Raw genomic sequence first — 16,280 nt, forward strand, 5'->3', positions numbered from 1 at the left:
GTATCCTTCTGGGATGCCTTGCCAGGATGGGTCTCGGAGGCACTGTTTTGCAGTGGCTTCGGTCCTTCTTGGAGGGTTCCCAGATGGTGTCACTGGGGGATGCCTGATCGGCCCCACAACCATTGTCTTGTGGGGTCCCGCAGGGTTCAATACTGTCCCCCATGCTATTTAACATCTACGTGAAGCCACTGGGAGAGATCATCCAGAGTTTCAGGGTGTGGTGTCATCTGTACACAGATGATGTCCAGTTCTGTCACTCCTTCACACCTGTCACTAAGGAGGCTGCTCAGGTCCTGAACCGGTGTCTGGCCGCTGTGTCAGACTGGATGAGGGCCAACAAATTGAAATTGAATCCAGACAAGATGGAGGTCCTCCTGGTCAGTCGTAAGGCTGAACAGGGCATAGGGTTACAGCCTGTGTTGAATGGGGTCACACTCCCCCTGAAGACACAGGTTCGCAGTCTGGGTGTTCTCCTGGACTCATCGCTGAGCCTGGAACCCCAGGTTTCAGCGGTGGCCAGGGGAGCATTTGCACAACTAAGACTTGTGCGCCAGCTGTGCCTGTACCTTGGGGAGTCTGACTTGGCCACGGTGGTCCATGCTCTGGTTACATCCTGCCTGGATTACTGCAATGTACTCTACGTGGGGCTGCCTTTGAAGACAGCCCGGAAGCTCCAATTAGTACAACAGGTGGCAGCCAGATTAATAACTGGGGCGGCATACAGGGAGCATACTACTCCCTTGTTAAGCCAGCTCCACTGGCTGCCAATATGCTACCAAGCCCAATTCAAAGTGCTGGTTTTGGCCTACAAAGCCCTAAACGGTTCTGGTCCAACTTACCTGTCCGAACATATCTCCCCTTACGAGCCTACGAGAACTTTAAGAACATCTGGCGAGGCCCTGTTCTCGATCCCACCCATTTCACAAGTGCGGCTGGTGGGGACGAGAGACAGGGCCTTCTCAGTTGTGGCTCCTCAGCTGTGGAACTCCCTCCCCAGTGACATCTGGCAGGCTCCATCCCTTCTGGGGTTCAGAAAGAAACTGAAGACCTGGCTATGCGTTCAAGCGTTTAAAGACTAAGTTTTTACTGGCTTTGACTTGGTCTGGAATAAGGCTTTTGTACAAGGTCTGGTGGACGAATGGCATAAGCACTTTGTACTGTTTTAAACTTTATATAGTGTATATTATAACTGTTTTAACTGTTTTAATGTTTTATTTTATTGTAATATGGTGTATCGGCATTAATTGCCAGTTTGTAAGCCACCCTGAGTCCCCTCGGGTGAGAAGGGTGGGGTAGAAATGATGGAAATAAATAAATAAATGTAGTTTGCCGTTTCTAAATCTTTAGCTTTACCAATTATTCCTAAGATGGTTGTCAATCAACTTATTTTTAAATTTCTCGCATAGAGATGGGCAGAATGGCCAATTTCCCAGTGTAATGTTAATCCCTGTTGCCTGCTTTTGTTGCCCACTTGTAAATAAAAGGGTGATGCTGTGTATGGGAGGAGCCAAATGCCCTTTTCTTTATATCACTAATGCAGACACTTGGGGGAAAGGGTTCATTTAAAGCCACTTCTTACAATCACCAATGCAAAGGCTCTGGAAAAGTTCAGGGTTAACTTAAAACCACTTCCTAGGATCCGGGGTGATTTTTTTTTAAAAAAAGATAAATAAAATCCTGGAGGGACAATAGAAGGAAATCTCAATGCAAATGACGCCAGGGAAAGTGCTACCTTAAGAAAGGTTCTTTGGTTGCAGTGGAAGGGACTTATGTGCAAATGACACCAGGAAAAGTGCCACCTTAAGAAAAGTACTTCTGTTTCCGTGGAAGGATCTTGAAGGCAGTGCTACTGTAAAGGATGCCTGTTTTAAAAAGTATGCTGGTATCCTTGAAATGGGAGGAGTTATTGCCTGCCCATGTGATAGGAATTAAGCAGATGGTTGAATTAGAAGATGGAGAAAGTGAGAGCAGTGGCAATAGGGGCTATCACAAAGGATATTCTGACTCCCCAATTGCATTTTCGCAGCTAGATGGATCAGTCGCTGCTGGGGAAGTATCTACAAAGGAAATACGGGGGGTCCCATGTAAAATAGGCAAATGGGAAGGAAGAATATCCTTTGTGATAGCCCCTATTGCCACATACCACGTAATATTAGGGATACCATGGCTCGAACAGGCAAATCCTGAAGTAGATTGGAGAGGAAAGAGCCTAGCATTTAAAGAACAGCAGACGCAATGGGAGATAAGCAAAATTGCAGAAGAGGAGGACGAGGGAGATGAAGCAGATGAGATAGACCCACAGCTATTGCCACCTGAATACAGAGACTTTGTGGATGTTTTCAATCAGAAAGAGGCCAGTAAATTACCTCCCAAAAGGAATATAGAAGTAGAAATTGAAATAACCCCAGGAGCAAACTTACCAAAACCAAAAGTGTATCCCATGTCTGTGCAGGAGAAGGAGGAATTGAGGAAATATATTGATAAAAACCTGGCGCGAGGCTTCATTAAGCCATCCAATTCTCCTCTCGGGGCCCCAGTGTTATTTAGGAGAAAGAAAGACAACTCCCTAAGATTGTGCATTGATTATCGAAATTTAAATGCAATTACTAAGGACAATAAATACCCTATGCCCTTAGTAAAGGATTTAATTACCGTATTGAAGAAAGGGAGCATATTTACCAAACTGGATTTAATTGAAGCATATCATAAATTAAGAATTAAACCGGAGGATACTTGGAAAACTGCATTTTCCTGCGCATTCGGCCATTTTGAATATAAAATTTTACCTTTCGGATTAAAAAATGGAGGCGGTTGCTTTATGCAGCTTATAAATGAAATACTACACCCATTGTTGTACAGAGGGGTATTCATATTTCTTGATGATATCTTGATTGTGAGCGAAGATAAGGAAAAGCACGTAAAATTGGTCCGGGAAGTTTTGCAGAGACTAAGAGAAGCAAAGCTGTACGCAAAACTGTCCAAATGTGAATTCAATAAAACTCAAATTGACTTTCTGGGGTATCGGATATCTCCAGAAGGGTTAGCTATGGATCCAGCTAAAGTATCAGATGTGAAAGAATGGGGAGTGCCTCAAACAAGGAGGCAATTGCAATCATTTCTGGGGTTTGCAAATTTTTATAGATCCTTCATAAAAGGCTTCGCGCAAATAACCGCACCCCTTACTGAACTTTTAAAAACAAAAGGGAAAGGGGAGACAGCAAAAGTAAAAGCTCCTGGCGCCAAACTGGGTTGGACGCCAGAATGCCAAAAGGCATTTGAAACCCTAAAAGAATGCTTCACAGAAGGACCCATCCTAAAACACCCCGATATCAGGAGCCCTTTCATAATCCATTGCGATGCCTCAGACTGTGCGTACGGGGCAGTACTATTGCAAAAAGATCAAAATGGGAACTTAAAACCCTGCGGATATTTGTCCCGGAAGTTCAGCGAAACTGAAAAATGTTGGCCAATATGGGAAAAAGAGGCATTAGCCATATTAAAAGCCTTAGAATGCTGGCGACACTTCCTCGAAGGAAGCGGAATCCCATTTGAAATTTGGTCTGACCATAAGAACCTCCAGTATTTAAAGTCTCCTCGAAAATTGTCCCCCAAACAAATTAGATGGGCGCAATACTTCAGCAGGTTCGATTTCCAATTAAAGTTTTTTCAAGGGAAGCAGAATGTCTTGGCAGATGCTCTTTCACGCATGCCTCAACACGGAGGCATAACCACAGCAAAAGAGGGAACAATATTCTCTGATAAACAATGGGGCTTAGCTGTCAGGACAAGAGCGCAAACCCAAAAGGAGAACACTGCTATTGTTGAACTCGACGGGGAAGATAATTGGGGAAACGAACTGAAACAGTCTTATGATGGAGATCAGTGGATCGCATCCAATGCAGAAAAGGGGGAGCAGAAGGGGGGATTTTGGTTTGTGAACAAGAAACTGTATATCCCAGCAACATTAAGGATTAAGATTTTGCATCGTTTTCACAATAACCAGAGCGCTGGTCATACAGGAATTACAAAAACAACAAAGGCAATAGCAAAACATTGCTGGTGGCCAGGGATGAGGAAGGACATAAAGAATCATGTTGTTCAATGTGATGATTGTGCCAGAAATAAATCGAGAGGAGGGAAGCCAATGGGATTATTACAAACAGTAGCAGAACCTACCAGACCTTGGGAATGTGTAGCTATGGACTTTGTGGGGGAACTACCGGTTAGCAAAGGACATCGTTATATTTGGACAGTATTAGACCTGTTTTCTAAACAGGCCCACTTTATAGCACTGACGAAACTACCATCAGCCGAGAAACTAGCTGAATTGTACATAAACCACATTTACAAACTGCATGGATGTCCCAGTAGAGTGGTCAGTGACAGAGGAGTACAATTCACAGCAAAATTTTGGGAAAAATTCTTGGAAATGCTAGGAGCAGAAAGGAGTCTAAGTTCTGCTTTTCACCCCATGACAAACGGGGCGGTAGAACGTACTCAGCAGACACTTGGGCAGTTCCTTCGAATGTACTCTAACATGAGACAAAATGACTGGTCAAGGTGGTTGGCTTTTGCAGAACTAGCTTTTAATTCGACTATACATTCAGCAACAAATAAAACCCCCTTTGAAGTGGTTTACGGGTATGAAATACAGCCTTTGCCCCAGTTGCCAAGATGGACAGAGAATGAGGAAACAGAGGCAGGGAAATGGAAAACGCAAATGCTAGAATGCTGGAGTCAAGTGACTGCATCCTTAAAGGAAGCACACAAAAAGTATAAAGCGTTCGCAGACAGAAAGAGGGTGGAAGGCGATAAACTGGATAAAGGAGATCTAGTGTGGTTAAGTACCCAAAACATCAAATTGGGGCTACCTTCGAGAAAATTGGGCCCCAAATATATTGGACCATTCAGAATACAGGGTGTTATCAATGAAGTAACTTTCCAGTTGGCATTGCCAAAAAGTTTAGAGAAAATACACCCAGTATTCCATCGCAGCTTGCTGAAAAAATACATGGGGACTTTGGACAAAATGGACACATAGAGTTATTGTTTGATTTGTTTCAGGATTATGATGAAAGAAGAACCGAAGAGGAGGACGAAGAAAACGAGGGCGCCATGTCATGGAGCCAAATCCCAGGGCTGAATTTCCAAGCCCTGAATCTGGCTTCATAACATAACATAAATAACCCTGCAAGCACCTGGCGGGAGAAGATAAAATGAGCCTGGGAACTCAGGGTTGAAAGTATAAACAATTATAATTGATATAGTGTGGGAACGGTAGTAATGTGATCCAGAGGGTGGGATTTGATGATGATATTTGCGTGTGGTATTACGTTGCATCAGAAGTGATAAAATTGAATGTATGTAAACATTAGGTCATTCTCGACTTTTCCAAAGTCATGTATTCTTCAATAAAGATTGGATTTGAGAGCAGCTATCTTTGATCTGCGTTCAGACTGGTCCTTTGAAGTGAGCCTGACAGAGTTTAGTGTGATGGGAATGGGTACATTCTTCATCTTCTTTAAAGACACAACCCCATGAAATTCCACCCTTTCCCCCGCTTTCCCTCGTTTTCTTCAATTCAATATGATGAAGTCTTTAGTGTTAGCTGCTTTGAGTCTCATTTGATAGAAAAAAGGTGGGGAATAAATATCTTATCAACAATATAAAATAATAATAATTTTTATTCAGCACATGCACATTCTATAAACCTTGGGGAGAGGTTAAAAACACTTACTGCTCCCAGATAGCAAGATCAGTTGGGAGTGGGAACAGTGTGTATTTATTATCTCTTTTTAATGAAGCTCATTGCAGACAAATCAACAATACATACATTCAATAAACTCAAAGTCATATGTTGTTCAACATAGTGCCCCTTAAGGCCAGCTTTGGCTAGTAGAGTACCAGAAAACATGTTATAAATCTGTTTCTTTTGAGCACTGATGGTGCATTTCAGCTTGTAGATGTTCCTGTATTGTATTGCTTTGCTTTACATATCCCAAGGCTCATACTCAGAGTAATCCCTATAGATATTTACAGACCTCTCATCATCATAGTATTTTAACTCTTTATACAAGTGAGAACGAGTTCATCCAGCTGGCATTCTTAATATGGCTTTCTCTTTTAGCACCTGTTATGCAATCAATGGATTTATAATTGTAACTGATAATGTTGCAAGTTCCTAGAAATATGAAATACAGAATCAATTCTGGGATATAAAGTTATCTCTTGCATGTAAAACAAATATACTAATTGTATTTACCTAGTGGAAGGTAAGTGAGGTAGGGAGTCCCATCAAAGAGATCTATTTCCATTGGGTTTGCGCACCTGTTCTCAAGGCAATAACAAATGCTTACCACAGTGGAAGCTGCATCACACAGTACATATGCTGCTTCTGACATATATAACACCTCTTTAAGGAAACACATGGCCCCATATGTCCTGGGAACTTGTTTGCATTCTGCAATCCGGGAAGGGGAAATATGTTTTGTGATAAATGTTTTCCTACTTTTTGTGTGAGGGGAAATGAGACTGTTCGTCTTTACTGTCAATATTTCAATTTAGGATGATTCATATTCGCCATCTATAAGTAGGTTTGGAATGGGGAGGTGTGGAAGAGAGAAAAAACATCAGGAGGGCGGAAGAGTGTGTTAAATGAGAACAAAAATCGTAGATCAAAGTGTCACAAAAACATTTAGATTTCACTGTGATATATAGGCATATCTTTAAGACTTCCTGTCCTTGAAAGGCAGCAATGTGTGCCTCAGACATAGTTGGAATAAATTATATCCAAATCTTGACTTTGAAGATAGGCTTTCCAGAGCTCAGCTACATGAGTATGCATAACCCTGGTTGAACTCACATAAAATAACTATGTTATAATTCACAAGCACAGTGGTTTTGTGGGTGCAGCATGAACATGGTGATTGGTGAATAGAGTTCCTTCGATTTCAGCATTAGCAATGGATGCCTCTGGTGGCCTAGGGGATAAAAGCCTTGTGACTTGAAGGTTGGGTTGCTGACCTGAAGGCTGCCAGGTTCGAATCCCATCCGGGGAGAGCGCGGATGAGTTCCCTCTATCAGCTCCAGCTCCATACGGGGACATGAGAGATGCCTCCCACAAGGATGGTAAAACATCAAAACATCAGGGCGTCCCCTGGGCAATATCCTTGCAGACGGCCAATTCTCTCACTCCAGAAGCAACTCCGGTTGCTCCTGACATGAAAAAAAAAAGCATTAGCAATAGGTTTGTTTGGCTCTAAAACAACTTCTTTCATAAGAAAAATATTAAGAGTGTGCCTATTTTGGGGGGTCATTCTTTTTTTGTTCATTGTTATTCTTGTTGTTGTTGGGCAATATTCTTAAGATGTTTGTGCATACATTAACATTTTCTTCTGTGACACTGTATGAGTTTCTGATTTGTTGGAATTACTTGTGTAATTACTCTACAAAAACTAAAGAAAAAGATGGAATGGGGCAGCAAATATTTAGGCTAAAGCTGAATCCACTAGCACTGTCACAAGGAAAGAAAACAAATGATGTGAAATAGATTTAGAAAATATAAATGAGCAGGGCTTAAGTACCTGTTAAATCATGGAAACCCATTTGGGTCACTTTTAGAAAATCATATTGTTTTAGCTTTTGAAGAGAGCAATCTCCAATGGAGCCAGCACAACACGGGAAGCCTCCTGTGTTTTGAGGAAAGCCTTTAACTACGCTTTCACCTTGGTTAGGGGTGGGGCCTCCAGCAGAAGTCATACAATGTTGTGTTGGCCGGCGTGGAGCTGTGTCCAGAAGACAAGGTGAAAGTGACTAAGAATGCTTTTTTAGATGAGTGTGATGAGGTTGTAAGTAAGAAACTACTTGAAAGCACCCAACACCTTCTCCCTACAAAATACCAAACATTCACCAAAAACCCCTGCCTTGTTTAACCTTTCAGTTTCTATCTGGAAATCTATTTTACAGAGCAAAGCATTTCTCTGTAAAGAAAGAACTTTTAAATATTTTGTCGATTTTTTTTGTGCTGGGCAAAAATGTGAAGAAGTGGAAATGGTGTCAGTGATTACCCTTTACCAAAATTCCCAGGAACCGTTTTATTACTGATATAGATTTCTTGCTTTTAAAATGGGTGAGATCCTGTTGCAGCACTTCACTAACCCAAGAATCTCTTACACTAGTGTTTTCAATTTTTCTGCCATTTTTAAAGGCAGAAGGAGGCCACCTGTTTTTCTAAGGGTGCATCAGTGCTGTGAGACACTCCAACTTTAACGGCTATGGCTGGATGCTATGAAATCATAGAAGTTGCAGTTTTATAAGATCTTCAGAATTCTCTGCCAAAGAGAAGATTCCAGGATTTCATAGAATTCTCAATGGCAGTTAAAGTAGAGTTAAATTTCATTCATTTTACAGTGTAGATGCACTAAAATAAAGTTTCTATGCATCCAGGCTTCATAGATCCACCTGGAAGCCTGGCATTCAAGAAACAGGTACCAACATGGCAGCATCTTTCTTCTTACAGGTCAAAGACAATCAATTATGATGATGATGATGATGATGATGATGATGATGATAACTAATACCCTGTTTTTCTCCCAGAACTGAGATCCAAAGAAAAGCTCTCATCTTTAAACATATCCAAAAATTTGGGAGTTTTCTGAACTGTTTTTTACCATCTTGGAGTTATCCCACTTTATCACTGAATAGCAGCTTCTCATGTTACATACAACATTTATTTTTGTTACACTATGAAATTGGTTCCACCCCACTCCCAGTGAGGGAGGAATAAAAATCAGAAAATGAAATATAAATATATTTTATACTTTCATGTCCTGATATAGGCTCTCTTTATCCTTATCCTCCCCAATAATACATAAGCTTGTACTGAAAAGAACTAGCCCAAGGGTACATTTTTTTAAGTATGAGAAAAGCAGAGTTCTCACATCTCATTTGGTGTTGTGATTCATGAGCAGACATCTTTTAGTTTAACCACACACTTGACATGATTGTATTATTCATTAAGGGTCCATGAATCGAGTCCATTATGTCTTATTTTATTGTCAATGGGACAAATATTTTATTACATAATAGAGTAGTGTGTCTTGGTTGCTATTTGATTTCCTTTGAAAACTGAGTGAAGTTCTTAGTGCCTACAACTACAAAAGGAAAACAATGTCTCTCTGTGTGAGAGAAAGGTAGAGGGAAAAAATCATCCTCCAGATGCCCTTTAAAATAGTATTTATTGTCAGTCTATAAAATGTGCTACTGAAAGGTATTCGCGTATTAATTTTCTCTATGAACTGTATAAACAGAGCTAATGGTAATTTATTTAACTGCCACTCTGAACAGAAAGGTTTATTATGAATGGGAGAATAACATCATTAGATCACAACAACCAAAATTTGCCTCCAGAAGGATCCCATCTTTGCCAAAACAGCATTCATTGTTTCAACAGTCTGAAGCCAGCTTTGTTTGACTGATGCTTTTTTAAAATGTGAAAAAAAAATTCAGATACAATATGGAAAATGCTTATAAAGACCTAGCAACAGATGTAGATAATTGTTTGTACAGCAACAACTGATTGGGTTGTGTAATGTGAACAAACATTATATATATATATATATATATATATATATATATATATATATATATATATAGAATGAAAAAACCTGTTTTGTTATCAGATGCTTCCAAGTGCTTTCCAAGAACGAAATGTTTCATTGTTGCCTCAAACTTGTCATGAGCAAAGCTGAGTGAGATTTCTGAAGATGGTTTTTGTAATGGTTACTTAGTGAGATCATTTTATTCCTCTGTTTTGGTCTGATGAAATACAGGTGCAAAGACTAAACACAGTAGGTCCCAGTGGTACTATTTTCCAGCGATTTCCTCTCACAGTGGACTCAGCAGCAAAAGCAAACCCTAGCGAGCCAACTCTTGGAGGGGAAAAGGGGAGGGTAGAAGGGAACCCTCTGCAAAAAATCCTTGTCCCATATAATTTGCAAAACAAAGCAAAATGAAAACTGGCCTTGCTTAATTTTGAGAGCCCAGTTTCTGCCACTATGCAGGCATCATCTGGGTCTTGAGCGAGGCAGCAGACTCGTGGAACGATTGTCAGCGTATTTGCCAGTGTCAGTTCACAGACCAGATGGTAAAAGTGCCTGCTTTTAATAGGGCTCAGAGAAGGGTTTCTCTTGTGCTCAAAAGAAAGGAGTTAGCACCCTCTAGCACTGAGACTTTGCTACCACTCTGGTGACAGCAACTGTCAAGCGCAAGCCGTAAAATCCCCTTCCTAAGGATTTGTCTCCCCTTCTTCTTTAGACCTCCCTTTTCCCAGGGCTGAAAAGGAACCTTTCCCAGTTCTTAATTCAATCACACATCCAACTGGCAATCTTACATATCAAAGTAGGAATCCAGGGAAGCTGCTCAAGTATGCAGATCAACAGAAGCTAATTAGCATTTAGTCACAGCCACCCTTAACTGATTGGCAGAACAGCTGTGGGGACCAAACAAAACACGCTGAGTTGCATATTTGTAAGGCCACCTGCCACTTGGCAGAAGCCAAAATAGGGTAAACTACCATTTCATCATAACTCAGCACCGACCTTCGTTTCGAAGCAATTCTGAACAGACGTATTTGGCTAAGTGTATAATTAGTACTTGTTTCACCTGACATGCAGTTCAGCAATAGACCGTAGTGCCTGCCGTACCTGTTAGCTTGACATGCTGATGTCTTAATTGAGATTGACAACTTGCTAAAGTGGCACTTTATCAGAATCAACTCCTTTGGAAACAATGTGCTTGCCTGCTAGTGGACACACACATGCAGGCACATATACATCGTGCAGCCATTCAGGACGAAGCAACTATAAGTTAATGGGTGCCTTCTGAAGCAGAGGGAGGAAAAAAATGTCTCCTCTGAAAATACTTTGCAGCGCCATGCATAATTGGTTAGCAATCCAAAAAATTAAAAAATGTCAAGAGCCAGAATTTGGAATAAATAATGGGCATATAGGAAGAAATATTGAGAATAGTAGATAGAAAGATTATTATCATTTTGGCACCAATGACTTATTGAAATTTAATAGAGACAATAATAATGATATATAAAACACTTTTCAGATGAGAGTAGTACAGTTTAAGACAGATAAGATATGTCGATACTCTAAATCTCCAATTCAGAGACGTGATTCACCCATGTGTATAAAAAATATAACTTTGTAAGAACTAAGATAAAGAGAGGAAGCACATTCATAGAGAATGTAAAATGTGATGACACTCTGGTACTGTTTTCTAAAAGTGACAAAACTCCAACGAATCCCATTGAAGCTGTGCAGTATCTACTTACAGCAAATGTAGTAAGTTCAATTCAAAATTAATTTTCATTAATTAAAAATATGAAAGGAATACGTCATTTCTAACAATAATTGTGGGTTGTAGAATCTGTATTTTAAAATATTTATTGAATGAATGAATGAATGAATGAATGAATGAATATTTTGACTTTTTTCTGATATTGGATTCAATTATAGTAGTCTAGCTTCAGTAAATTCCAACAACCTCCATTTTGGATGTTTAAAATGAGACAGAAAAATGGGCTCAAGGACTACCCTGTTTCCCCGAAAATAAGACAGGGTCTTATATTAATTTTTGCTCCCAAAGATGCACTAGGTCTTATTTTCAGGGGATGTCTTATTTTTCCATGAAGAAGAGCTCACATTTATTGTTGAACAACAAAATGAACATTTATTATATACTGTAAAGTAGTTGTCATCACAAACCAGCATAACCAGACAAACTATGAATCCTATCAAGAATTTCTTGTTACTACCATTATTTACATGTACAACAATCTATGGTACTTCTTGCAATTTAGGTTTCACAAGGTTTCCACGCTGATTTCTCTCTATTCTAGTTTCAATGTAGTCATGAATGATGAATAATATAATATACTATAATAATAATATGATAATATAATAATATAATGATATACAATATATTAATGAGATAATATAATATAGGATATAATAATAACAGAATATGATAATAATATGGTATTAATAGGATAATATAATAATGGGATATAATAACAGAATAGCATAATAATATAATAATAATAGGATAATAGAATAGAATAATAGAATGGGATAGAATGATATAAAATATATTAATAGGATAATATAAAATGGAATATAATAATAATAACAGAATATGCTAATAATAATAAAATAATAATATGATAATATAATAGAATAATATAGAATATAATGATATAAAATATATTAATAGAGTAATATAAAATGGAATTTAATAATAACAGAATAATAATATAATAATATGAAAATATAATAGAATAATAATAGAATAATAATAGAATGATATAATAATAATAATAGAAAAATATATTATAATGATTTAAAATATATTAATAGGATAATATAATAATGGGATATAATAATAGTAACAGAATATGATGATAATAATATGGCAATAGAATAATAGTATAAATTAATCAGTTTCATGGCATAGGATAGGAAGATGAGAGGAGAATCCCAATGCGTCCTGTACCTTTAAGGAACAAAAGCAGCAGGACGAAAGCCCTCTTCCTTCCCTCCCTCCCACCCTCCCTTGCCCTGGCTCCAGGAGCCGAAACGGCAGTGCAGCAGCAGCCACGGAAGGTTCTTCAAGCCTCGGCTGGGGGACAGGCAAGGCAAGGCAGGCAGGCAGGGAGGGAGGCACAGAAAGCAAGCACTTTTCCTCCCTCCCTCCTGTGTATGAATGAGTGCTGCTTCTGCCCTGCAGCCATGCTTCCCAATGGAACTCTGCTGCAGCCTTAGTTGCTAGGTCTTACTTTCAGGGGAGGCCTTATATTTGGCAATCCCCCCAAACCCCTGCTAGGTCTTATTCTTTGGGGAGGTCTTATTTTCGGGGAAACACGGTATGCATTTGCATCAATCCTGTGATTGCAAGGAATTAATTTAAAAAAAAAAACTATAAATACGAACAAGAAGTACAGATAACTGCAAACCACAAGCAAAATAAACAGATACTACATCACAGCAACAGGATATGATCTGAATTAGCCATTTATTCTGTTCAAATGCATCATTCCAAATATTCCCCCGAGTTTTGAGTGGCTGTGTCTGTTAGAAGTGCAGCAATAATTAGCCTTGAAGAATCAAGAATGCTTCAGAGCATGCAATAGTAGTAGGTTAGATAGGATGAGTGACCCAAGTATTCTCCCTTCTGGTATACCTTTCCTGTCCCCTCTGTGATGTAAACTGATACTCTTGGAAAAGTTTTTCAACCTCTTCACTTTCCACTTAGACGTCCCTTAACTCTCCCAGAATGAAGCTAAATTAGATTAACACCCTCCATAATTTTCCTATCTCAGAATGGAGTTTCCATAAAAAAATGTGTTTGTTTATGCAAGCCACTGGAGTCTTTACTTCTTAATCAGGATAGTTAACCACTGCAAGACACTCTATTAGGTCAATGGAGTTGAGGCTTTTGTTTTTAAGAGATATGTGAAGAAAGCAATAATCCAATTGAGAGCAATCCATAAAACACAGTTCAGAGTATTCATAGATAAAAGTACAGAGACTCAAGAATAGCAAGGCAATTCCAAAGAAACCAGAAAAACATAAGCTTCAAAAGTATAATCCAAACATGAGACGAGGCATGAACCAAAACTAAGCAAGAGTTGAATCTTCAACAGCAATGTTGCTTTGACTGAAATATTTCCAAATTACATCTCCTTTAAAACCTCCTTGCAAGCTAGAAACACATTCCTCTGAACTCTAGCCCCCCCCCCCCCCACACACACACACACTTGCCTCTAATTCTCACAGAGTGTCTGAGGCACGATCTCAATTTCAACCTGGAATCCCCATCTAAAACAAATTCATCCCTCTCATTCCCACCTGGGCTTTGTTGACATTGACAATTCTCAGACTCCCGTGAAAGGTCATCCTTATCACAAACTTCCACAGCATCTCTGCTAAACTCAGAGCTTTCAACATTCCCCTGTTTTGTCTATCTTTCTAAGCCATCAACACTTTCTGAATCCACCTGCATTTCAGAAACGTCAACATTCCCAGCGCTGGCAGCGAGAGGCCTCACAGCGAGTGGAGGATGCAGCGAACACAGCAGAGCCCTCTCACTGTAAGCCCCTTCTGCCTTCTTGCCTTCGCATGCAGTGAGGGGGTTCAGCTGCGTCCGCTGCATCCTCTGCCCACTGTCAGCACAGGCCTTTTGCTGCGACCTGAGACCCTGTGCTCACTACGAGGGGCCTCTGGTCGCAGCGAGGAGCCTCCGGACACAGCAAGAAACCTGCGCTGGTAAGGAGAGGCCTCAGAGCGAGCAGAGGATGCAGCAAACACAACAGAGCCCTCTCGTTGCCAGCGAAGGCAAGAAGGCAGAAGGTAAGGCAGAAGGAGTTGGACTCGATGGCCAAGGGGTCTCTTACAACACTAATATTATTAACAGTAATATTATTCATATTAATATTATTAAGACTGCATGGCTATCTATTGGGTGTGCTTTGATTATTCTATTGCTGTTTGAAGGCAGAAGGGGGTTGGACTAGACGGCTCAAGATGTTTCTTCTAACCATCATATTATTATCATTATCATTATCATTATCATTATCATTATCATTATCATTAACAGTAATATTATGTTGGGGGTGCTTTGACTGTGCTTTTGTTTCATGAAAACAGAAGGGGGTTGGACTAGATGGCCCAAGGGGTCTCTTCCAACTCTATTATTATTCTTAATAGTAATATTATTCATGCTCATATTATTAAGACTGCATGGCCATCTGTTAGGGGTGCTTTGATTGTGCTTTTGCTTCATGAAAACAGAATGGGGCTGGACTAGATGGCTCAAGGGGTCTCTTCCAACTCTATTATTATTCTTAATAATATTCATATTATTAAGACTGCATGGCTATCTGTTAGGGGTGATTTGATTGTGCTTTGGCTTAACGAAGGCAGAAGGGGGTTGGACTAGATCGCCCAAGGGGTCTCTTTGAAACTTATTATTATTATTATTATTATTATTATTATTATTATTATTATTATTATTATTATTAACAGTAACATTATTAAAGCTGGATGGCCATTTGTTGGGGGTGCTCTGATTGTGCTTTTGCTTAATTAAAGCAGAATGGGGTTGGACTAGATGGCCCAAGGGGTCTCTTCCAATTCTTTTATTATTAATAATATTAATATTATTAAGGCTGAATAGCCATCTGTTGAGGGTGCTTTGATTGTGCTTTCCCTGCATGAAGGCAGAATGAAGGGGGTTGGACTAGATGGCATTTAGAGGTCCCTTCCAACTCTTGGATTCTGTGAAAGGAGTCTTAGTCGACCATAAGCCGAGCATGAGCCAACAGTGTGATGCTGCAGGTGAAAAAGCCAATGTCATTCTAGGCCACAGCATCACACTGAAAGGCCAATGCCATTCTCAATAGGAGAACCGTGAGAGAAGGCAAAAGGGAACTGATATGACACTTTACCTCAGCTAGTTTTTTAATTGCTTTTTAATTTAATGCAACTGTTTATTTTAACTTATTGTACAATATTTAGTATTGTTGTTTGTTTAAAAATTGTATGGTTTTTGTTTATATAGGCATTGAATGTTTGCCTGTTACTATGTTTGAAGCCACCTTAATTCCCCATGAGGAGATAGGGTGGAGTACAAATAAATTACTATTATTATAAATTTATTGGTGATACTATATTGTTTCTGTTGACCCTCCCTTTCCACTTACAAAGCTAGTTTACTGTTTTTCTTTGAAATATGGTAAATATTCAAAAACATTTGGTACTGATGCCTCAATTAATAGAATTTTATTGGTATCTATTTTTATTTTTGAAATTTATCAGTAGCTGCTGCATTTCCCACCCTTGGCTTGTACTTGAGTCAATAAGTTTTCCCAGTTTTTTTGTGGTAAAATTAGGTGCCTCGGCTTATATTAGGATCGGCTTATACTCGAGTATATACAGTAATTTGAAGTCCTCATCTGAGAGTTTTCCCGGTGTATCTCCAATCTTCAACCTCTAGAGCAGATTTGAGGAGGTGCTGATGGTGTCAGAAGGGAGGGCAAATCTGTTCTACCAGCAGCTTCTTTTCTCCTGAACCATTTCTAGCATTAACCACCCATTATGAAATACTCCAGATTCAAAGATTATTTTTTATATAAAAAACAACAACCATAGTTGTGTATGGACCAAAATGTTCACATAGATTAGTGGATATTCTGTTACTAGCATTTTTTTATA

At 39.4% G+C, this 16,280-nt stretch overlaps 1 protein-coding gene across 1 annotated transcript in view; it reads left to right on the forward strand.

The window, feature by feature from the left end:
* LOC100561497 (FRAS1-related extracellular matrix protein 1) overlaps positions 1-16,280 on the forward strand; it is a 318,227-nt gene that overhangs the window by 143,347 nt on the left and 158,600 nt on the right. The window lies entirely within an intron of this gene.

The sequence above is a fragment of the Anolis carolinensis genome, chromosome 4, assembly GCF_035594765.1.
Source record: "Anolis carolinensis isolate JA03-04 chromosome 4, rAnoCar3.1.pri, whole genome shotgun sequence".
NCBI classification, from domain to species: Eukaryota; Metazoa; Chordata; class Lepidosauria; order Squamata; family Dactyloidae; genus Anolis; species Anolis carolinensis.